This window comes from Papio anubis, chromosome 13 (genome assembly GCF_008728515.1).
Source record: "Papio anubis isolate 15944 chromosome 13, Panubis1.0, whole genome shotgun sequence".
Lineage (NCBI taxonomy): Eukaryota > Metazoa > Chordata > Mammalia > Primates > Cercopithecidae > Papio > Papio anubis.
Genome location: NC_044988.1, coordinates 29,896,591 through 29,920,158, shown reverse-complemented (window position 1 = coordinate 29,920,158; position 23,568 = coordinate 29,896,591). Strand labels below are relative to the sequence as shown.

The following is a 23,568-nucleotide window of genomic DNA, read 5'->3' as shown; positions in this document are numbered from 1 at the left end:
TCCATTTCTATTCTGAGTTGAAAGTGTTTTTATAGACACTCATTAAAACCCCTAGCATTTCTTTGGAATAAAAAAATAGTATTCTACACAGTATACCTATTTAACGAAAGGAGTAAGCTAGATAGCAGAGTTCCAGTTTAACGTTCATTAAAAAAACAAAACAAGTCGGCTGCATCCTCTTTGGGAAACTATTTCCACCCTTCACCGGACTCCTCCCCTTTATGCAAAGGATGCTGATGAAACTTGTCAAGTGATCCATCTGACAAATTACCCCAAGCAAGACTCCACCCATGCATTTCCACCATGACAGGTAACCCACCCTACTTTTCCAAGATACAGCAGGTGAAGTTGATAGGCTATTAACTTTCCCATTATTTCTCATGGCATAACAGGACAAAGACGGGGGGAAGGGGATGTCAGCATACATAACTTTTAAAAAGTAAAAGGCAGTAAATGGGAGAGAAAATTTTTAGAAACACAAAAAAGTAAATAAATTACATCACACTAAAATAGAAGTCAGACACAAATTGTGAAAGCAAATCTATGAACATAAAACTCTGCTGGAAAACTCACATTAAATATGAAGGATGCAAAAGTAATAATGTGTTAAGCAACTTTTGCAACCTTAGCAGCCACAGTAGATAAAAAACTTAAGCAAAAAGGTCTCTGACCTTCTTAACCTTAGCTGAGTTTAGATCCACCCCCAGAACTCCCTTCCTGCCTAGTGTGAATGTAATTAAGGGGAAGCTGCAGTGGTAATTTCTCTCCTCATTAACTTCCTGATTGGTTTCAGCCTCAGGATTCTGCCGGGCAGTAGTTTGTCACCAATTCCAAATGGCCAATCGTTAATACTAATGTTTGTGTAACTAACTGCCAGCATCTGCCACGGCTTCTTGTACAACAATAATGGTGAAAGGGTACATTAGTGCTCCTGTGTTAATTCAGCTTGTGTTCATCAATAGGGAAATCTATGATGTAATTAGCAAAATGCATTGGGAGCTGAGTGCTGAAGTCATTTGTAGAGAACTAAATCATAGTAGAAGCTGTACTGGGTCCTGATGTGTTTGCCATCAATACTTATTATGTTTGGAATTTAATAAGGTATATTACCATGCTGAAAAGAGACCTTTTTACAACTGAACACTATTTACGCTTGTTATGGGTTTGGAAAAGGTTTGCTGCAGCTAGTGGAACCACACAGAAATAAAAGAACAGAGCTGGGATTTAAGAAGCAGACCCTTAACCACTCCACTGGACCAAATTATTTCAGAAAGCCTCCTTCTTCCAGTGTGACATATGGGTAGACAGATAGACAAATGGATAGTTTTGTACCTCAATATCCAATAAGGAAAGAGATGATCTGAAAATTCAGTAAGTGAATAAATTTGAAAAACAATTTAGGCAATTTTCCTGACAAGCAGTTACTTTTTATATTGATCAATTTGTTTAGTCTTTAATAATTTAAATAAAAAGCAAAGGGTGAGTTTCTAAGCTTTAAAAGATAGGAAAATAAATTTTTTTTATTTTAAAGCGAGTCATTAAGTAGTATTTTAGAACAAAAAAGCATGCGTATGCATATATAAATATATTATAGCAACCAAAACTAGGAACCTAGGAAATCTGAAGCCTTCACCTTATTAAAGTTCATAAAAGTATCTTACTAAATTTGTATTGTTATATGCATTTAAATTCCCTGCAAATCCAAGGTGATTTATTAATTGTATACATGCACCTGGCTGTCATACATATATATACAGAGAAATGTTTTCCAAAGGCAGTAGACTGCTTTGAGATCTTGTTACTATACAGATCTGGAGAGCCGACTAAGAGCTTCCTGGAGAGTCTGTGAGTTAATGTCCCCATCCCCACCCCCAACCAGTGACAGAAGTTTCTCTGTATAGAAGCTATGGGGAATAACAGTAAACATTGCTGACTACTACCTGTATGCCACACACATACTTCAGTGAGGTATTTCACCCTCAAACCATTCACTGAGAGAATTACTCTCCCTGTTTAACATAGGGATCCTGTGCAAGCTGTCAAGGGCAGCGCTGTACTGGTTAGTCTGACTCTGGCATGCTCTGGCCCCTGCACCAACCTTCTCCTGGGCACACATTTCGGAACTGGCCGCTGAACCTTCCCAATCCCTGTGTGAGTTTAAGGAGGCAAAGCAACGGACCTTTGCCAAGCTGATGCACAGGCTGTAAAGGAATAGGTATGTGTTCTCCCAACATGTTCAGAGCCCTGGGCCTGTTTCCAGTTAGCAGCTGACTGGGAGATGCTCTCTCCTCATTTAGCCAACTTGGGACTAAAAAGGGGAGGAGTGAAAATTTTGCAAAAGAAAGGAATTTGACAATATCCCCCTTTTGCTCTAACCTACCTTATGAATATTTTCTTAGAAAATATTCTTGCGGGTGGGGCCACAAAGCATGCAGAATGTTCCCTGCATGGACTAGGGGGGCTCCAAGCATACTTTTAAAGCATGACTGCACTCTAGAGAACATGTAAAACTCACCCTGTTTTGAAAAACAGCTGTATTTTTACAGTGTTTCTCCACTCAAAATTTAAACCCATGTTATTTTTATGTTTGTTCAAGGCTTAGCATTGTTTTGAAAAAATAGGCTGTTGAAGTTAGAGACAGTATCTGTTTACCTCATTTTTGTAGAGCACCTCACAGAGTTCTAAGTATACGAAAAGATTTAGTGTGTTTTTCCTTAGTGACTAATGTCCAAAATCACTTTTACTACCATCCTTAAAGATCGTCCCTCAAAGGTACCTTCTCCATTTTAATGCAGTTTCCTTAAACCTTCGGAAGGAGAAGGATAATAGTTGACTATTGTAAATTATTTTATACCAATTAAAAATTCAAAAATCAAAAGGATGCTTTTCGCTCTCTGATTCTAAGAGGCCCTACACAAGGCTAATTTCAACTCAAAAGTCTTGTCTTAGGTCATTTTGTAAAAATGCTAACTCCTAGCATCACAGTGGCACTGTGGGAGAACAGATAGTATTGCTAGCACTAGAAATTGGTTCAATCTTTCTGGACAGCAATCTAGTGACATGTAATAAGAACCATAAAGCTGTTCAGCCCCTCTGACCTGGTAATTCCACTCTGGGGAATAACCCCAAAGAAAGAAAGAATAATTGACCCTGAGATGCTCAACACACCATCAGTGAAGATGTTAGTGACTAGCAATGCTCTTGTGCTTGGGGAAGGGAGGTGGGGCCAGCTGCACTGGGGTTGGGGGCAGGAAGCATTCACAGGCAATAAACAATTAAGGATTATACTACCCTATAATCATTGATAGCCTCCCAGCATTTACAGAAATGGAAGAAATTACTTCTGCACACCACAGCAGAGACTGAAAAGGAAGGAAAAGAAAAAAAGGAAAACTTGCCAATCTGATATTTTGTCGTGTAATGAAAGGTGGGTAAACCTCCAAGGCTGACCCTTGTCTGAACCAGCAAATCTAGTATCTGTTTTCTCTCAAGAAGCCTATTTGTCTACAGAAGCTACTGGGATGTTCTTTTATTATGATTTAAAAATAAACAGAAAACCTTACACAGGATCATTCTTACCAATGAGGGGAAAAAACACTTCAAGATGATTTTGATGCCATCTAACCACGAGTATTCTTTTTGAAAAATATTTATACTGTCAAAAAAGAAAACCTTCTTTAAAAAAAAAAAAAAAAAACACTGAGCGCTAAATCTTTTGACATTGCAAAGACCCCTGACTTTTAACTTGAATGATCTGTTGGAAGTCAATGGACTGGAACGAGTAATTCTCTTCCAGTGATGTGAGAAAACAGGATATTCATGCTTTAAAAACATTTTTCCTTCCTCTATATGTTAAATACTATTAAACTCCTAAGAAACCATTTTAAAATAAAATACAAGTGGCATTTTTCAGTTGTTAGCAACTCTTCATCTAGATGCTGACTGCCAAGGCAGACAAAATTGCTGGCCTCTTCAGTTTCCTAGAGTTTGTAGGCATAAGAAAGAATCTGATGAAAAGCTGATGAAAATTTCTTAAACAACAAATTCTTCCACTTCATGACAATCATAGTGTTTGGAAATAAAATCATGTGCAATCAATACCACTTAGCATATATTTAATGTTTCACAATAGAACTCTTTTCCAGAGTGGAACTGCTGCCCTTCTCACTAACATTTAAAATAATTAGGATTATCTTAGCTGTCCGAAGCTTGGCAGGTTCAGTTTGTACTTTCAAATAGCATTAATTCTTGGCACTCAGAACAAGGGATAAAAGGTAAAGATATGAATGGAGATCTTTATTCCACCTGATCTATCATGGATTAGCTCATTCTTTTCCAGTTCATGCCTGCACTCTAGTTAAGAAGAAGGCTGAGCTGTAACTGATGTAATTAGAAACCACAAGCTGAGAAAAAAATAGCCCTTTGGTAATCTCCTCCATTTACCATAAATTTACTAAAAAAAAGTAATGATCTTTGAAACAAATGTGTTTTTCCCCCAAGTGCAATTAAAGAGTAGTGATGAGAGAGTGGAGTATAGGACTGTGTTTTCCGTAACACCATATCTTAGTTATCAGCTTTAAAATCGAATATCGGTTTTGAAGGGGGCTAGCTCTGCACTTTGCATACTGTAGAGAGAACTGGCCAATCACTGTGAATGAAAGATCCTATAGATGGAATCAGGTAACTTATCAGTGCTTCCTCTTTGATACAACTATCACAACCTTTGCAAGCACTGGGAAATAGCATACTTTAAAAACTAGGTGAACTTAATAGAAAGTACATATTTATGCAACATTACCTCTTTCCCTCTAAATTCCATGTAAAACATAAGGTACACACAATTCACAAAATAATAATAGAACAATTTTTTAACTCTCAAAAGGAACAGAAGCCAAGCAAGCATCCTTCTGCAGCACGTCAGAGGTTGGGGGAGCACTGGCCTGGGAGTCTGAGAACCTGGGCTCACAGTCTGGTCCTACTGTAGCTGCAGATTAGTTTCCCTGCTGCTTGTGAAACTAAGTGATAATGCACCCATCAAACTTACTGCCTTCCCCACTTACAGAGTTCAACTGATAAGCAAAGGGAAGAAGCCTTTTTTGTTTATATTAACATGGTATACAAAAAGGGAAGAGAAAGAAGGGGCGCATTCAGCCTTATACCCCACCAGGGACTCAAGCAAAATCAGCTCAGGGCCAGGCGTTCCTTCTCCAATGCCACCTCCACCCCACCCAGGCCCTCCTGGACCAGAGCATGGCAGCCGGTGGGTCCCCAGTGCCACCTCCACCCCACCCCAGCCCACCCCTGGACCACACAGCATGGCAGCTGATAGATGGGTCCCCACATCCCCTGCTTGTTTCATAGAGGAGGTCACCACAAGCAACTCGCGTCTCAAAGCCATGTATAATCAACATGTCCATGGCAGCAGCCCTACCCTGATAGGGGCCCAGCACCCTTTGAAGTACCTCCTCTCCCCTCACTCCTCACCTTCCAAAAAACCCTTCTTGCGTGTCAGCAATGGTGATGCTCCAGACTGCTCCCTTGCCCACAAATTCAGTCAGTTGTGGCAACTTTCCTTCCACTGACATCTCTTCCTAAACCCTCTCAGAGGTGAGCAACCGTGCACACGAGGGGCTGACTCACTTTTACTGACTCAGTTGCCTAGTCCCATCCAGGGGTGCCGCATTTGGTGATATATGCAATCTAAACAGCCAAAGTCACTCTAAAACTATGTTTTAACCAAAATATATTAAGTCTTAACACCTAATCATTGGGTGGCTTTTAATTCCCTTTAGTAACAAGATCCTGCAGTAAACCCACAGACCGTCGGACTCTTCGCTCTCCTCTCTTCTCCAGTAAAATGAACACGACCTAGACTTTTAAGAAAACTCCTCTTGTACCCGCGAAATTGTTTAAGCAATTAAACAATGTGCTTAGGTTCCCCATCTGTGAAAACGGGGTAGTAACAGATAGTTGTGAAGATTACTGGAGTAATGTTTACTCAATAAATACTAGTTTCCTTAATTCCTCTGTCAGCTATCTAAATCTCCATGTCTTCATGTGAGAAGATTCTTGCTTTTGGACGCACCAGAATCCTATCAGGATGTAGTGCAAGGTCTGTTTACTCCAGGTCACACATACATGCTGCCTTTTTGAGAGAACCAGGAATACATGTTTACTATGTAACAGCCAGAGCGTCACATTCCAAGAGGCAAAACAACCTATTCCTCACTTGAACGGGTCCTTTGTTAACATCAGCTCTGCCTTTTTCAATCTTTTTGAGGAGGGAGGTGAGAAGATGGCTGGCATCAAATCAAACACCAGAGTGTGTGTGAACATGCTTTATAAACCAAACAGAAAATAGCGTTATTATCCCATGATCAAGCAAACCATCCCTTCAGACTAGCATTTGGAGGAAGGAAGAATCTGTGGTTTTTGAGCCTAAGTTTGTCATAAAAGTTGGGAACTCTGGGAAGTACAAGGCACAAGTGTCAATGTTTCCAAAGAAGTACAGGTCTCATCTGTTCCTAATCTACAGTTACTGGGTTCCTGGAGCCCTGTCAGAACGAGGCTTGGTTCTGAGGAGAGGAGATCAAAGAGTTACCCCGTGTGTGGGTTTACTGCAGGATGTTGTTACTAAAGGGAATTGAAACGAGGCATCCCAGAAAGTGTCCCTCGGTCAGAATGCAACAGAGCAGAGGGGTCAGGTGTGTGGGCTCCGGAGGCGGGCTGTCTTACTATCTGAAGACCCTGGACAGGTCCCTTGACGTCTCCATGTCTCTGCTTCCTCATGTGTAAAATTGGGATAGAGTAGAGCACTTAGGAGGGTTCTGCACAAGGCGTGGGCCCTATTAAGTACTACGTTCCCTCCTGTGGTCACCCACACGTGTGGCGCGGTGACCACCACATCTCAGCACCTGATGCTGTCTGAACCTGAGCCCTGTACCTAGCGTCGCTTCTCAGCACTGCTCCCCCAATCCGCTTCCCTTGTCTACACCTGCCTCACCCCACCCTACTTCATCTTTCTTGAGCTTGAAGAGGCAGCAGTCAGAAATGCAGGCTCCCTTCTGGGAGACTGTTTTCCCACCACACTCTGCACTCTCGGCAGCAGGGCTGAGGGAGGCCTGCTTCTGGCTGGCTCCTCTCACTTAGGAGGACCTGTCAGGCTGGGCGAAGCCAGGAGCAGCCACCGTCTGAGAACTGTCCAGAAAGACCAGGAGCTCTGCCATCGACACTGGCACCTCAATAAACACCCTGTGCCTCAGTTTCCTCAACTGTAAAAGAAGGTAATAAATATCTCACAAAGTGGCTTTGAGGATCAGGGAGACAAAACAGCTGGTAAACCCTAAGGGTCTATACATTTGTTACTCATTTTCTCTGTCCCCTCTCCTCTGGCAGAAGCCTTTACTCTTCTCTAGGAAAGAACTGTGAGTGTCTGTACTCCATTGTAAATTAACAGGATTTTTATTAAACATTGGCTGAGAAGGGAAAAAAAGTGACAACACACCCAAACACCTCTGAATGTTCTTGGACAAGTTTCAATTCCGACATGAGGGAGAGTCAATGATTGCTTTCTTCATCCCTCTTTACACACCAAAAGACTGAAAGTTAAGTTGAATTCCAAACTAAAACCTGAGCCTATTGTTTGTGCTTTTCATGGCATCATGTATAGGCCTTCAGTGACACTTAACCATTCCTGAGGCTGGGCCAACAGGCAAGCCGACTCCACTGACTCCGGCTAGGGCAGAGAGCCAGGAGAACCACCTGGAGGCAGAGACACAAAGTCCACAAGGTAAAAGACAAACCTCGGGAAAATGGAAAGTGAGCTGAGACTGTCTACCATCCATTGTCCAGCACAGTGCAGAGCACATAGTGGGTGTTTAATAATGGATACATGAGTGAGAAAAACGATGGAATTTAGCCTTCACAAGACACACTAAACCATGAAACAGGGCTAACCCATGCATGCACTGGCAAAGACAGTCTCAAATCTAAAACCAGTTTAAGGTGGCCGGATGCGGTAGGTCACACCTGTAATCGTAGCACTTTGGGAGGCCAAGGCAGGCGGATCACCCAAAGTCAGGAGTTCAAGACCAGCCTGGCCAACATGGCAAGATCCCATCTCTACTAGAAATACAAAAATTAGCCAGGCTGGCCAGGCACGGTGGCTCACATCTGTAATCCCAGCACTTTGGGAGGCCAAGGCAGGCAGATCACGAGGTCAGGAGATGGAGACCATCCTGACAAACACGGTGAACAGAGCAAGACTCCATCTCCAAAAATAAAAATAAAAATATTCTGACACTTTGCAATTAAGTGGATATGAAAGTTCCTAAAGCCATTTCTCAAGTAGAATTTGTATAGAATTTGCAGCTTATAATTTGAAAATAAATATTGTGGCCCAAATGATATGCTAGTAGCACGGTAGATAGAGGATTGCATACAGCAAATTATTTTCTCTTTACTACTAGGAGACTCATATTCTTCAAAAAGCAAATATTAATACTATTTATGGTGAATGTTACATGTAAGACACAAAACTTCAAAGTTGGCTTATCACACTATGCCAACTATTTCCTTGTTTCTTTCTAACTATAACCAGCACTAATGAAAATTTAAGATTAGTACATTATTAATATTTTCGTCGTTTTTTTTTTTTCTTTTTTTAAAGACAGAGTCTCGCTCTGTCCCCCAAACTGGAATGCAGTGGCATGATTTCTGATCACTACAACCTCCGCCTGCCGGGTTCAAGCGGTTCTCATGCCTCAGCCTCCCAAGTAGCTAGGATTACAGGCACCCACCACCACATCTGGCTAATTTTTGTGTTTTTAGTAGAGCCAGGGTTTCGCCATGTTGGTCAGCCTGGTCTCGAACTCCTGACCTCAGGTGATCCACCAGCTTCGGCCTCCCAAAATGCCGGGATTACAGGCGTGAGCCACTGCCCCCAGCCCAATATTTTCTTATAAAATAGAATAAGGAAGCAAATACCAGGACACATCTAAATAGAATATATGTCAATTGAAAAACAATCAAGGTTGAACATTTTAGGCATTTTCAGACAGAAGAATACATGCCTACTCAAAGTTGCACATGTTATTTTACCGCCTAAATACAACACGGCCATCATGGATGATAAGGTAAGTTCAGATTACAGAAGCAAGTGCACACTGTTTAGGAATGGCTCACATTAAGGGTGAAGAGAAATAAGAAAGTAACAGCACAGACTGTGTATGCTTTTCTGAAAGAATATTTCTATACACTGCATAAGACTCCAATTGCTAAAATTCTTTAATATATGTATTTCTTAAAACATTTTTGTGGTTTAAATACCTTCTGTCCAATTAGCCCCAAGAAAGGACTTTAACCCTAAAGAGGTTTAGTCTCTAGGCAACATGAGGCATTCAGGAAGTGTTACTGTTACTGTGCCGCCTTCTCTCCAGGTGTTTATGATATTTTTAATTGTCTCAGGACAGGTGAGCTCATGTTCATGTTTCCACAGATATTTTAGTCTGCCTTCAAGAAAAGATGTTCCATTGGATATGGACATAAAGATGGCGACGATCAACACTGGGGACTACTGGCGGGAGGCAAGGGTTGAAAAATTAACTGTTGGGTGCTATGTTCAGTACCTAGGTGACAGGATCACTCATACCCCAAGCCTCAGCTTCATGCAATATGCTGAGGTAACAACCTGCACATGAACCCCCTGAATCTAAAATAAAAATTAAAGGGAAAACAAAATAGGTTTTCCTTTTTCTCCCTAGTTGCAGCCCACCTGAAGCCAAACTTAATTGCAGCCTTTCTTAAGGGGCTTCTCAGAACCACCACCTATGGTCTCTGGGTGAGACGATCCCAGAAAGGGTCTATTGGTACTGGGTCAACAGAGCAAGGCTCTGAACCTAAGAAAGGCTGGCAGTTATTTACCAAAGCATGAGACAAATTTTTATTTAATTCTTTCTTCCCCTGGTCAATGAATTGGTTTCTTCCTGCGTCTGGGTTTTTTAACTTTTAAATTTTTTGTTGTAATAAAATACACATAGCACAAAATTCATCATTTCACCATTTAAAAATTGTCTGTATGGCCTTTTAAATTTTGGGTGTTTTTTGTTGTTGTTGTTGTGGGTTTTTTTGTTTTGTTTGTTTTGTTTTTTTGAGACAGGGTCTTGCTCGGTCTCCCAGGCTGGAGTGCAGTGGCTTAGTCATAACTCACTGCAGCCTCAAACTTCTGGGCTCAAGTGATCCTCCTGCCTCAGCTTCCCAAAGTGCTGGGATTACTGGCATGAGCCACCACAACTGGCCCTTAACCATTGTTAAGTGTAGTGTTCAGTGAAGTATATGCATTTGAAGTACATTCACAACCACTGCCACCATCCATCTCCAAAACTTCTTCATCTTCCCAAACTGAAATTCTGTACCCATTAAACAATAACTGTCCATCCTCTTCTCCCCTCAACTCCTGGCAACCACCATTCTACTTTCTGGCTCCATGATTTTGACTACTGTAGGTACCTCATATAAATGGACTCATACAGTATTTGTCCTTTTGTGTCTGGCTTATTTTACTTAGCATAACCTTCTCAAGTTTCATCCATGTTGTAGAATACATCAGAATTTCCTTCCTTTTAAAGACTAAATAACATTCCATTGTATGAGTATACACCATTTTGTTTATCCATGCATGTATTAATGGTCATTTGGGTTGTATCCACCTTTGAATAATGCTGATATGAACATGGGTGTATAAATATCTCTTTGAGACCCTGCTTTCAATTCTTTGGGGTATTTACCCAGATCAGAACTGCTGGACCATATGGTAATTCCATGTTTCATTTTTTGAGAACTGCCATGTGGGTTTCCACAACAGCTGTATTATTTCACATCCCCACTGGTAATGCACAAGGGTTCCAACTTCCCCACATCTCAGCAACACTTATTTTCTGTTCACTGATTTTTTTTTTTAAATGACAGCCATCATAATGGGTGTGAAATGCAGGATTTAGGTTTTTGCTGCTCCATTTTTTTGGAAACAGGGTTTCATACCCGTAGCCCAGCTGGAGTGCAGTGGCACTATCACGGCTCACTGCGCCTCAACTTCACAGGCTCAGGTGATCCTCCCACCTCAGCCTCCCCAGTAGCTGAGAATACAGGCATGCACTATCATGCCTAGCTAAGTTTTTGCAATTTTAGTAGAGGCAGGGTTTTGCCATGTTGCCCAGGCTGGTCTTGAACTCAAGTCACCCACCTGCCTCAGCCTCCCAAAGTGCTGGGATTACAGGCGTGAACCACCATACCAGCCAAGTTTTTTGCCTCTTTCATAATAATCTTTTCCTTCCTTTCCTTCTTCCTGCTCTCCCTTAGCCGTGACCTACTGTCCTGTCTCTATTTTATTACACACTAATGCTGGCAAACTGGCTACGGTCAAACTCCCAGAAAACTTTCCCCATGCTCACGTGTAACCTGCTGGTCACCAATGCCAGCGGTCTGCCCTGCTCTTTCCTGCCCTCTCTCAGGAGCACTGGACAGGTGCCCATGCCCTACCCTCTCCCTCCTCCCCAGTCCTCAGGCCACACTACTCTCCTTTCTCCAGGCCCTCCCCACTCCACTGACCACCTCTTCTCTAATCCAACCCTGAGCACTGACATTCTCCAACTGCTGAACTGGGTTCTCTTTTGTCACAGAGGGCTTTAAATATCACGTCCTTGCAAATGACTTCACAATGTATACCTCTTTCCCTGACTTCTCACTGAGCACTATGTCTGTATTTGAAATAGCTAACGAACGGTCGGGCGCAGTGGCTCATGCCTGTAATCCCAGCACTTTGGGAGGCCGAGGCAGCCAGATCATGAGGTCAGGAGTTCGAGACCAGCCTGGCGAACATGGTGAAACCCCGTCTCTACTAAAAATATAAAAATTATCTGGGCGTGGTGGCACGTGCCTGTAATCCCAGCTACTCAGGAGGCTGAGGCAGGAGAATCGCTTGAAACTGGGAGGCAGAGGTTACAGTGAGCCGAGATCGTACTACTATTGCACTCCAGTCTGGCGATAGAGTGAGACTCAAAAAAAAAAAAAAAGAGCCCAAACAACAACAAAAAAATGAAACAAAAAAAACCTGAACCTACCAACTTCTCTTCCTCCAACAACAAACCTGATCCTCCCTCATCTTTTGGGTCTTGAGCTCACCCTCTTCTCTAGCCAGCTCAGACTCAAAGCTTAGACTACCCCACCTGCCTCCCACATCTAAGTAGCTGCTACATCCTGCTCTCTTGAACTCTGCCATATCCCTCCTTTCCAATGACCCTATCCCACCACACCCTCATCTGAATTCTGGCCCTCATCCCCTTGCACCTTCTCTGCTAGCATCTAGTGCCCTATCCAGTCCCTTCTCTCTCTGCTTCACTTTACCCTGGTGGCCATTATGCTTCCAAAAGCATGTCTCTGACATCTTTCCTAAATAAACACCTTTCGTGGTTTCTGCAAAGGTCCAAGCTCCCTGGCCTGGCATTCGAAGAGCAACCTGATTCTCCACTTCTCCCCTGCGCTTAAGCCACATCCTAGCCTCTCTCCTGCTCCAGATGCCTGCGCAGACCTCTAAGGTCCCCTGCCTTTGACACTGAGCTCATGCCAGTCCCAGACTCTCCCCAATCTCCACAGCTTAACACTCAACTCAAATGCCAACCTCCTCTAATCCCTCTAAACAGAAACAACCCCCACTTCTCTAATGCCCACAGTGCTGTACCTTTCTTGTGCCACTATCACTTTCACTCTCATTATGGAACTAATGACTCCCCTACAGACTAGAGGAAGGACCATGTTATGGTTCTATCTTTAAAGCCCTTTGGTGGCCACTAGCAAAAAGACTTACATGTGGCCAGCACTCAACAAATAGTAGTTGATGACTAAATGAAAGATCACTCTCCTGAGACAAGGCCAGCCAATCTGTTTCCTAGACCAATCGTGATCAGCACACTAGGTAAGTATGCACGGAAACAATGGTGGAGAGGCAGCTCTGGCAAGAGAGAAGAGATGATTGCTGGCCCCACATCAAGGAAGGGACGAGGAAAACTAAGAAGCAGCTGCGGCAGCAGTGGAGAGGGAGTACAACAACAGAAGCGGCAACAAACCCAAAACCTCAAGAATGGGTCAGCTTCCTGCAGGAGAGAGAAGAATCCACTTGATAAACCTTCCTGTCAAGAAAGGTTGGGGGGCAGGGGCCTCTGACAACTTCAAGAAAATATTTGCATCATTTAGAAAATTTGTGTATGTGAAACAGATCATTTCTCAATGATGGCGAGTTAATGAGGCATCCCAAATCTACCCTTAAACTCAGTCCTTGGATGGGTATAACTAAACTCCAGACACTAACAGAAATATCAGAATGACTAAAGCTAGAAGACCAAAAAGATACACAGACTTTTTTTTTCTCCATAATAAAGGAGGCTTATTAAGGCTACTATCTTAAAGAAATAGATAAGGGGTGGCCATCAGATACGTTTTAGATGGATCATTATCATTATTAATTGACCAAAAATGTAAACACGATAAGAAAGCTTGACTCCACATATATAAAATTCTTCATCCAACAATGAACAAATCCGCATTCTTCACAGGCACACACAAAGCATTTATGCAAAATAACCATGTACCATCCACAAAGAAAGTCTCTACAAATTTCAAAGATGTGTATCTTTCAAAACCTTTGAAGTCTTAGAGATTTAAGTCTATAGGCTATGATAATATTTCCTAAGGAAAAAAACCCTTTCAGCTTTAAAAAAATGATCAACAAAAAAAAGAATATAAATTTCACTGACTCTGGCTAACCAACACACCAACATTTGGTCACAATATAATTAATTTCACCCTTAATGTTACTGTTGAAAGTATTTAAATGCCGAGGCACTGACTCCAACCCACACACTCCTCCCTGATCCCACATTCCGAGTAGATCAGGTATTTTCACACTTGGTTCATCTTCAGTGAAGACTGTAATTAAATCTTTAATTTGAAAAAAAGAGTGAAAGTCCAGCACTCACTGCATTATTGGCTGGCTTCGAAGCTCAGGGCAGAGAGCAGTCAAATAACAAATGGCGACCTCAGGTCTTTCAAGAGTAAGTAATCTGCTAATTTCAGAAATTACCAGCTCATCTCAAAAGTGACCAATTTACACGTAAAAATGCTTTCCGCTGTTAGGCGCAAGCTTCCCGGGAATCAGAAATGTTACTTCAATTGCACAAACTCTCAGGTTTATGGGCTGCCTGGCCTTTTGATTACACCATAATTTAAAAAGTATAAATTTTAGAACATGTTTTGTTTCATGTCCAAGATGTTGGAAGAGGCCTCTTTGGGAGCCGAGTACTCCAAGGAAAACAACTACTGTTAGTCCCTTTCTTAATCTACCTCCACAACTAGCTAAAACTCAAGCATAAAAGAAGGCAGTGTGGTGCTAATTTGGTTACTTAATTCACAGAATATTTACTGAGCATCTGTTCTGTGCCCAGCACTGTTCTAGATACAGGGGATATGGCTGTGAATAAAACAAGGCTCTGTTCTCAGAAGAAAAACACCTGTAATCAGACACACCTGGGATTACATTCTGGCTGGGTCACTTACTAGTTATGAGACCCTGGGCAATCATTTAACAGCTCTGAGCCTCAATTCCTCATCTATTAAAGGAAAACAACAATGTTAAAGGCTGTGGTGATTTCAAAAAATATACATAGCATAGCAAGCTCCTTAGCTCAAAACAGGCATTGAATGGACACTGGCCCCCTCCCTTCCCGTAATAAGAGAGCAGGTAATCAGCAAATGCTTCAAACTGGCACCAGGGACTACCTGAAACAGAATCAGAAGAAGATACTATTTTTTTTTTCTATTATGTGTTTGCCTGGTCCTCTGCATCTTCCTCACATCTGTGCTTCTTTTCTGTTCTTAGGTACCCTGTGCCCCTTGGTCCACTCCCAGGATCTTGTTTCTGTCAAATTACAACTTATATCCTCCCTCAATCTGCTCCAGAACAGTTCTATTCTTTGAGTATATTGCTTGGGAGCTCCTCAAAGAAAAGCATTCAATTAAACTAATTCACTCAAGAGGTACATGCAAGCTCCATGCTGCCAAGCCTCTTGTTGATATTTTCATTTTAAAGAGGAAGCTTCTAGACATTGCAGAGATGTCATCTTTGGGGGCAGGGCAAATGGCTAAAGTGTCACCTATACCATTCAGTATACAGAATACACTGCTAGGTAAGTGGATAAATCAAGTTTTATTTTTACTACATCAAATTTTCATAATTTACAGAAAAGACGCATTCTTGCTGATCAAGGTTACTGTCTATGTCTGGTCTGTGTTTCCAGCTTACCAGAGGCTCAGCCTTTCAAAGTGATTTACCAGTGAACTAATCTCAAAATCGTCATCAGTTTCTCTTTAACTCTGCCTTCCAGGAGCTTAACTGGAATGGAGTCCTTACAGCCAAACAGAAATGACTGGTATTTAAAGAAAACTACATATTAAAATACATTTATTTTTCTGCTAGCAGTTAACTCTCATGTTGTCTAGTGCTTCAATGAGGCTCTAGAATTTAATTATTTGTCAGAAATTTTAATAAAATCAACTTTTAATTATTTCCATTAGCAAATATTACTAGTTGTAATACTGAATCAGATAAAATTGAGTGAAAAGGCAAAAGACACAAATATTAGCATTAGCTAACTAATATGCCTGGTAGTAAGGGGGATATACTTTTTATAATCCTAAACCAAGGTCATCCATTTATTTAAAAAGCACTTATAACTTTCTGTATGAAAACAACTATGAAACAATAAAGGATGAAACATTTTCGTAGTAACAAAAAGTGACAGAAAAAGAAAGCAAGGATAAAAGGAAATCCAAGAAAACAGTCATTTCTGGAAACACTGTTTTTCACTTGAACTGTAGGAGTGCGATGCGTTCTTTAACGAGTCGGGGCTCGGAGATGCTGGGGAAATAAAACAGGAATTCTTAGGAAGTCTCATCTACCAGCCTAAGGCAGGAGCTGGTAAATGCTGACTTGGGGAAGCAGGCTTGTGAAATGAAGTTCTGTCCACATTACTTATTAGCATAATTATTAATAATAATTATGAGCCCCTATCATGTTCCAGGCATTGTACTTTACCATCTTCACAAAAACCCTTTGGGGAGGTGGATATTAACATCCTTACTTGACAGATTTCAAAAACAGACTCAGGTTAACATGCCCAAGCTCACACAACTGCTAAGTCTCAGAGCCAGAATTTGTACTCAGGACCTGAATCTGGGACTGCCCACAAGAGACCACAGTGCATCACAACAAGCTTGCTGGTTGTATTCCTCACGCTGCCTCCTGCTGACCCAGAGAGCCCTCTGCAGTAAGCTTTCCTCCTTCACATCCACAAATCTGTTGCCCAAGTACCTCTCTAGATAGTCATGATTTTGTTGGAAAAAGACAGCTCTCAAGTCTAAGGCATCAACTGAGTTGCAGGTTTGCCTTCTAAAAATGAGCTGAGCAAGGAGATATCCAAGAGACCCCAATTCCCACATCTTTCAATCCACTTTCCAAGCAGAAGAGACTTCAGCAATAAAACTACTATATGATCCAAGAATGCTTCTTCTGAGTGTATATTCAAAGAACTGAAATCGGGATCTTGAAAAGGTATCTGCACACCCATACTTACTGAAGCACTAGTCTCAGTACCCAAGGAATGCATGGAAGCAACCTACATGTCCACTGACAGACAGATGAATAAGGACAACGTGCTATATGCATACAATGGAATATTATTCAGCCTTAAAAAGAAGGAAATCTTACTATTTGCAACTGAATGAACCTGGAGGACACTGTGCTAAGTGAAATAAGCCAGACACTGAAGGACAAGTACTCCATGATTTCCACTTACATGAGAAATCTAAAATAGCCAAACTCACAGAAGCAGAGTAGAATGGTGGCTACAGGGGCTGAGAGAAAGGGAAAACAGGGAAGTGCTTAAAAGGTACAAAGTTTCAGTTATACAAGATAAGTCCTAGAAATCTCTACAGCTTGGTGCCTACAGTTGACAATATTGTATTTTATGCTTAAAAACTTGCTAAGAGGGTAGGTCTTACGTCAAGTGTTCTTATCATGAATAAACAAAATAATAAAGCAGACAGTAAGAAACTTTGGCAGGTGATGGTTAGGTTCATGGCACAGACTGTGGTGATGGTTTCGCGGGTGTATGCTTATCTGCAAACTCACCAAGTTGTATACACTCAATAAGAACAGCTTTCGGTATTGTCGATCATACTTCAGAAAAGTTTTTTTTGTGTGTGTGTTTTTTTTTTTATTTCCCCCCAAGAGAGAGTCTTGCTGTCCCAGGCTTCAGTGCAATGGGGCTATCATAGTTCGCTTGCAGTCTCGAACTCCTGGGCTCAAGCGAGATCCTCCTGCTTCAGAGTCCCAAGTAGCTAGGACTACCTACAGGTATACGTCACCATGCCGGTTAATTGTTTTCTTTTTTGTAGAGAACCGCTTTGTTGCCCAGCCTGGTCTTAAACGCCTGGCCTCAAGGGATTACAGGTATGAGTCACTGCCCCTGGCAAGTGTGTGTTTGTTTTTTGAGATGGAGTCTTGCTGTGTTGCTCAGGCTGGAGTACAGTGGCATGATCTCGGCTCACCGTAACCTCTGCCTCCCAGATTCAAGCGATTCTCCTGCCTCAGCCTCCCAAGTAGCTGGAAGTATAGGCACCCACCACCACGCCCCGGCTACTTTTTTGTGTGTGTGCATTTTTAGTAGAGACAGAGTTTCACCAGATTGGCCAGGCTGGTTTCAAACTCCTGACCTCAAGTGATCCATCCACTTTGGCCTCCCAAAGTGCTAGGATTACAGGCATAAGCCACCGCACCAGCCTGTTTTGTTTTTAAAGGGAGAGACTTTAAGGACTCATTGTATGATCTGGTGGAGTAAATTGTTGGGTGGTCACTCATCTGTTTGCTGCCTGGCAAATTGTGAGTGTTTCAGTAAACACAGTGTAAGCTGCTTGGTAAAATTCCAGGTTTTCTTTTAAATCAACTACTTGTTGCACAGCCTTCTGCGCCCCAACACAGCAGAGCACAGAGGAAGGATGGTCTGTCCCGGGCCAGCAGAGTGGCTTCCAACAGGCCGTGGAGAGGATGCTGACTTCCACAGACTCTAGGGCATCTAATGGTAGAGTCTGAAATGGAACCGTAGGGTCTGGGAATTTGAGAGCTACCAGACACCCAGATGTCAAAGAGTTTTCAAGAAGTCTTGTTTTTCCCAGTAGTTTCATGTCCCTGTGGAGAGGAGAGGAGAAAAAACGGGCCAAATAATCTTCCTAATATAAAAGCTTTGCTTTTCCCTTCATCCGATTTAAGATAATGATGAGAAAAACTGTTCATTAAAGCACACTTTCAACAGACGGGAGGAGGGGCGGGCCTGAGCAAGCAGGGGGCGGGTTGCAAGCAAGGCAGGCTCCACCCAAAGGCCTCAAGCTCCCCACTGTGTTCCCAAAGCACAAAGCAGCAGCACAGGAGGCCCACATTCCCTGCAAACCCATACAGGTGTGTTTTCAGAGTAGATAAGTAATTACCCAATTCCACCTCATGTGACCTTCCGTGAAGTGAGGGTGGAGAAAATGAAAAATGAACTGATTCACCCCAGTGAGCTCCAGCGCCTCCCAGTCAGCAGCAGCAAGGGCTCCTGGAACATCTAACAGAAACATCGCATGGCTGACCCCAGGCCCACTGCTGGGAGAAATCCATTCATCAAAGAAGCTAACACACAGTCCAGCTCCAGCTCAGATCTATGACTCCAGCGACAGGAAATGGTTAGTAGTACAATAATAAAACTTGACTTCAGACAGTATTTGTCTTGAAGGGCTATACCGTCCCCTTGGGCAAGTCATCTCTGGGGCCTCAGTTTCCACATCTAAAGTGAAGGGGTTGGTAGGGAGGCGGAGGTTGCAGTGAGCCGAGATCACGCCACTGCGTTCCGGCCCGGGCAACACAGTCAGACTCTGTCTCAAAAAAATAAAATAGAAATAAAGTGAAGGGGTTGAGCTCAGTGACCTCTAACTTCTCTTTCAGAATTTAAATTCTATCATTTTGTTATGATTTCTCCAATCTCCATTTCTTTTAAGCTCTAAAGGTTTAGTGCCTGCTCAAAGTCAGAATAAATGGACTACAAAACAAGAGTGGATAATTTAGCATTGAGTGATTACTTCTGAAGCAAGAAATTACGAGCTTTCCTTCCTTAATAGACACATTAACATTTTCTGTCAATAATGGACTAGGCCGGGGGTGTTCAACCTTTTGGCTTCCCTGGGCCACATTGGAAGAATAATAATTGTCTTGGGCCAGACGTAAAATGCACTAACAACAGCTAGAGAGCTTTAAAAAAAAATTGCAAAACAATCTCATGATGTTTTAAGAAAGTTTACAGATTTGTGTTGGGCCACCATTCAAAGCCGTTCTGGGCTGCATGTGGCTGTCGCCCTGTGGGTTGGACAAGCTTGGATTAGGCTCTTCCCATTTACTGGAATTCAGCCACTAAATGGGGTAGGGTTCAATTCCTCTATCCTTCGGCTGCTGTAGACGAGTTGCTTCAAATGACATGACAGCCTCTGCCTCATAATAAACTGCCAATCATGTAACTGCTCAAAATCAAATCATTAGTTAAATCTGCATGATGAATTTCCTCACGTTATTGGCTCTTTGGTATCTTGATGGGCACAGTCTATGAATCCAGTCCCTGCATTGTCAGGCACTGCTCTATTGTGTGAATCTCAATTACTGACAGTGTAACCTTGCAGACCTGGAAGTACACACCCATTAGCACAGAAAGGACATACTCCCCAACCTTTCCTACCAAGGAGACAGCACATTTTTTAGCCCAAATGGAAACATAGTTGTCCCCACACCATGTCAACAAGAGAGCAGGGTGGAATCGCCTTCTGCTTTCTGGTTTTATTTTGGGGAGATCGCCTAGTAATGAGAAAGTAGCTACAAGGAAGGAAAGTCGCAAGGCTCTTTACCAGAACCTCTGTTTATACAAAAGCCAGCGTTTTTATGTGGAGATTGATTGGGATTCAGTGTGAGGTGGCTGTTAGGCAGAGATGGACTATGCCGGGGCTTGTCTTATGACCTGTGACCCACTCTTGTACTTTTCTTGCAGAGGGAGGAGACAGCCATGGTAGATGAAATGGTCCAGTTACCTGGCACTTCAGGCACTGCACAGATGCTGGCTGGAGCACTTCCCTTACCACGCTGGCTCTGATGGAAATGGAAATAAAAACCACCGCTAGACTCCATTTCCCATCCATCCAATAGACAAAAATGTACATGTTGGATAATACCGAATTGCTAGGAATACATTGCTGCTAGGATTGTAAATGGGTGCAGCCAGTCTTGGGGTTAATTTGGCAGTATTCAATACAACCTTACTTGCAGGCTTTCATCTCCCCAGAAAAACACCAGCACAATTGCACAAGGAGAGGGCAGCATTTATTTGTCAAATCAAAAAAAAAGAAAAATAACATGACTGCCAATAAATAAGGAAATTAACTAATAAACCATGCTCCATCCAAACTGTGGAATAGTCATGCCAGTTAAGAATAATAAAGTAGACCGACATGTACCAAACACGTAAGATCTCTAAGACCAAGCATTGAGTGAAAAAAGGAAAGCACTGAGGAACAATACATTGACTACGATACCCCTTATGTTAAAAAGCCAAGCAAACCGCATTTCTACAGAAACACATATCTGCATGTAATTTCATAGCAAAAGGTCTGGAATGACACACATCAAGAGTTTAGCTCTTGAGGCAACTGTTAAATAAAATGAAGGAAAAGTAGGCTATAACACAGTATTATGCCAAGATTACAACTGGCAAAATAAAAGTGTGTGTGTTTTTTTTTTTTTTTAAAGCAACTCATCGGAACTACAGAGAATAAAAACAGCAGTGTTCTGTTCATTTAAGAAAAAAAAATAAAGGTGTCTTAACTATACATTGAGAAACATGTTCTGAAAAACCAGTTTTCCAGTTATTTCTGACTGCTCTCTTTTAAATCTCTGCTTTTAAAGGTATTTTTTAGATGAATAAAAGTACAAAACACAGCAGTGTAGCAAGTTTCATCTTGATGAAAGTATGAAATGGCTGACTGGAAATTATTTTAAAAGACAAAAACAGGCCAGGCGCAGTGGCTCACGCCTGTAATCTCAGCACTTTGGGAGGCTGAGGCTGGTGGATCACCTGAGGTCATGAGTTCAACACCAGTCTAGCCAAGATGGTGAAACCCTGTCTCTACTAAAAATACAAAAAAATTAGCCTGGTGTGGTGGCAGGCACCTGTAATCCCAGCTATTCAAAAGGCTGAAGCAGGAGAATCGCTTGAACCTGGGAGGCGGAGGTTGCAGTGAGCTGAGATCGAGCCATTGCCCTTCAGCCTGGGCAACAGGGCAAGACTCCATGTCAGGAAAAAAAAAAAGAAAGAAAGAAAGACAAAAACATTAGAGTCTAGCTAGCTACACTGTTAAGATGAAGCACTTTATTTTCATTTTTTGAAAATGCTATTTTGCAAAAGATCTAATTTGTTGATAAAACGTGCAGTAGATTTCATTATTATTGTCAATGTGTTTTTATACAGCTCCTTTATCTGACACAGGTCTGGACAATTCCCTAGATTAAGTCAGTTGTTTAGGGGACATGAATTTTAGGCAACTAGATTTACTAAATTATCTTGTTAACTTTGTAAGTGGTCACGTGCTTTCCAAAGCAAGTAATTGACTAACGGAACTAAAATATACTATAGTGCCTACGTTTGAAACACCATAGAATAGTAATATTTTATGACAACATAACCTTTTATTATAAGCATTTGATATCATAATGGGTGCACAAATATAGTATTTGGAATAAAACACAATTTAAAGCACTTTAAAAAGCAAGAATCAGGGCTTGGTACTATTTACCCAAAAGAGGTTGTTACTTATAAATGAAGGCAACAGATTTCTGTTCTCAAAATGTGCCTGCCACCCAAGGACCAAAATATCTGAAATTCCACCAGTAAAGATCCATTTCTTCAGAATAAATACCGATCTCCTTTTAAAATGCAAATAATCAGGAGGACCAAGACGCAAAATCAATTTTATTTTACCATGTTATTTATCAAATTGTTTTCTCTCAAAGGAGGGAAGGGTAAGAGGGGAGTGAGCTGCTGAAAATTGTATGTGCGTTTATGTGCTTATTGTGTGAGGATGCTGGAGGGGAAATTACAGCAGTCTAATCCTACTAATCATACTGTTTCCTGGAATTACTCTTGACTGTAATCTTTCCACTGAAACCTTTCAAAACACTGTGGCAGGTTCAAAATCAGAAATACACAATAATTAATGAGATCATGGAACTCCTGGACAACCAATAAAGGTAACTACAAATTAGTGAACACTACTCATGTGCCAGGTGCAGCGTTAAGCCCTTTACAAACACTATTTCACTTACTCCACACAAAAAATAAATGAAAGGCATCCTATTACCTCCAACTTACAGTCAGGAAAACTAAGGTTTAGAGAGGGGAAGAAATTTGCCCAAGTCAAATGGTGCCCAAGGTTATATGGTTACTAACTGATGACCCAGGTCTGAGAGACCCCAAAACGCAGTACTCTCAACCATTATGCAATGCTGCCCCACTCTAACAAATACAAGGGAAAAGAATCTGGCCACAAATGAGTGCTTAAGCCCAAAAGCCAACCACATACTCTGAAGGATACCTTTAAACTCATCTTTTCTTTAAATCAATGTATTTCGGTTAAGAAAGATAAAAATAACTTCTTTCCCATCGTGCTTTTTCAGCTTTTCTTACAAAAAATAAATCATCTTGAGAATGGAGTACTTCAGTAAATTGTCATCTGCTGGCAGATCTTTAACACGTTATTTCCAACAACCCTCCCTGACCTCTTGCTCCTAGCGGGAGACGAAGTCCATTTCACTATGGACCACATATATAGCCCCACCATCCCCATGACCTTCAGACTTAAAGGAAATAAAAATAATTATCAGCACCCCAAATCCAGGACATAAGTGTTAGACAACTGTGTATTACTTTCACAGAAAATATTTGGGTAAATGTACTGTCATGTGTGAGTTCCAGGGACATGGCTATTGAGAGAGTGCCCTAGTAGCCCCTGGTGCCAGCTCTCATTCTCCAGCCAACACCTCTGTGAAAGCATCACCTCACCTCCCTGTGACAGCAACCTGCATGGAGAAGAGACTATCAGTCACTTCCTGTCCTGTTACTGTCTTTCAAGTACACAGGTGCAACTCAGACGTGAGGGGGTTCAACACCTCATTGAGAGATAAGGGCCGATGGGAAGGTAAATACTCTATTTTATCCACAGATCCACAGATGAATGACTCTGGGAAACTCAATAGGAACTCTGCAGAAAGCCCCGAATCTAACACTTGTCGCCTTCACAATTTTATGTTGGGTTTTCTTCCTCGCCCTGATCTTTCACTCTTACTCCTTGGACTAACAACCTGATATACTATCAAAATGCAAATCCTTATTGTCT

General features: G+C 41.8%; 1 protein-coding gene across 2 annotated transcripts in view; it reads right to left on the bottom strand.

Annotated features, from left to right (window-relative positions):
• The window catches only part of DMRT1 (doublesex and mab-3 related transcription factor 1), a 126,774-nt gene that overhangs the window by 1,199 nt on the left and 102,007 nt on the right, over positions 1-23,568 (bottom strand). The window lies entirely within an intron of this gene.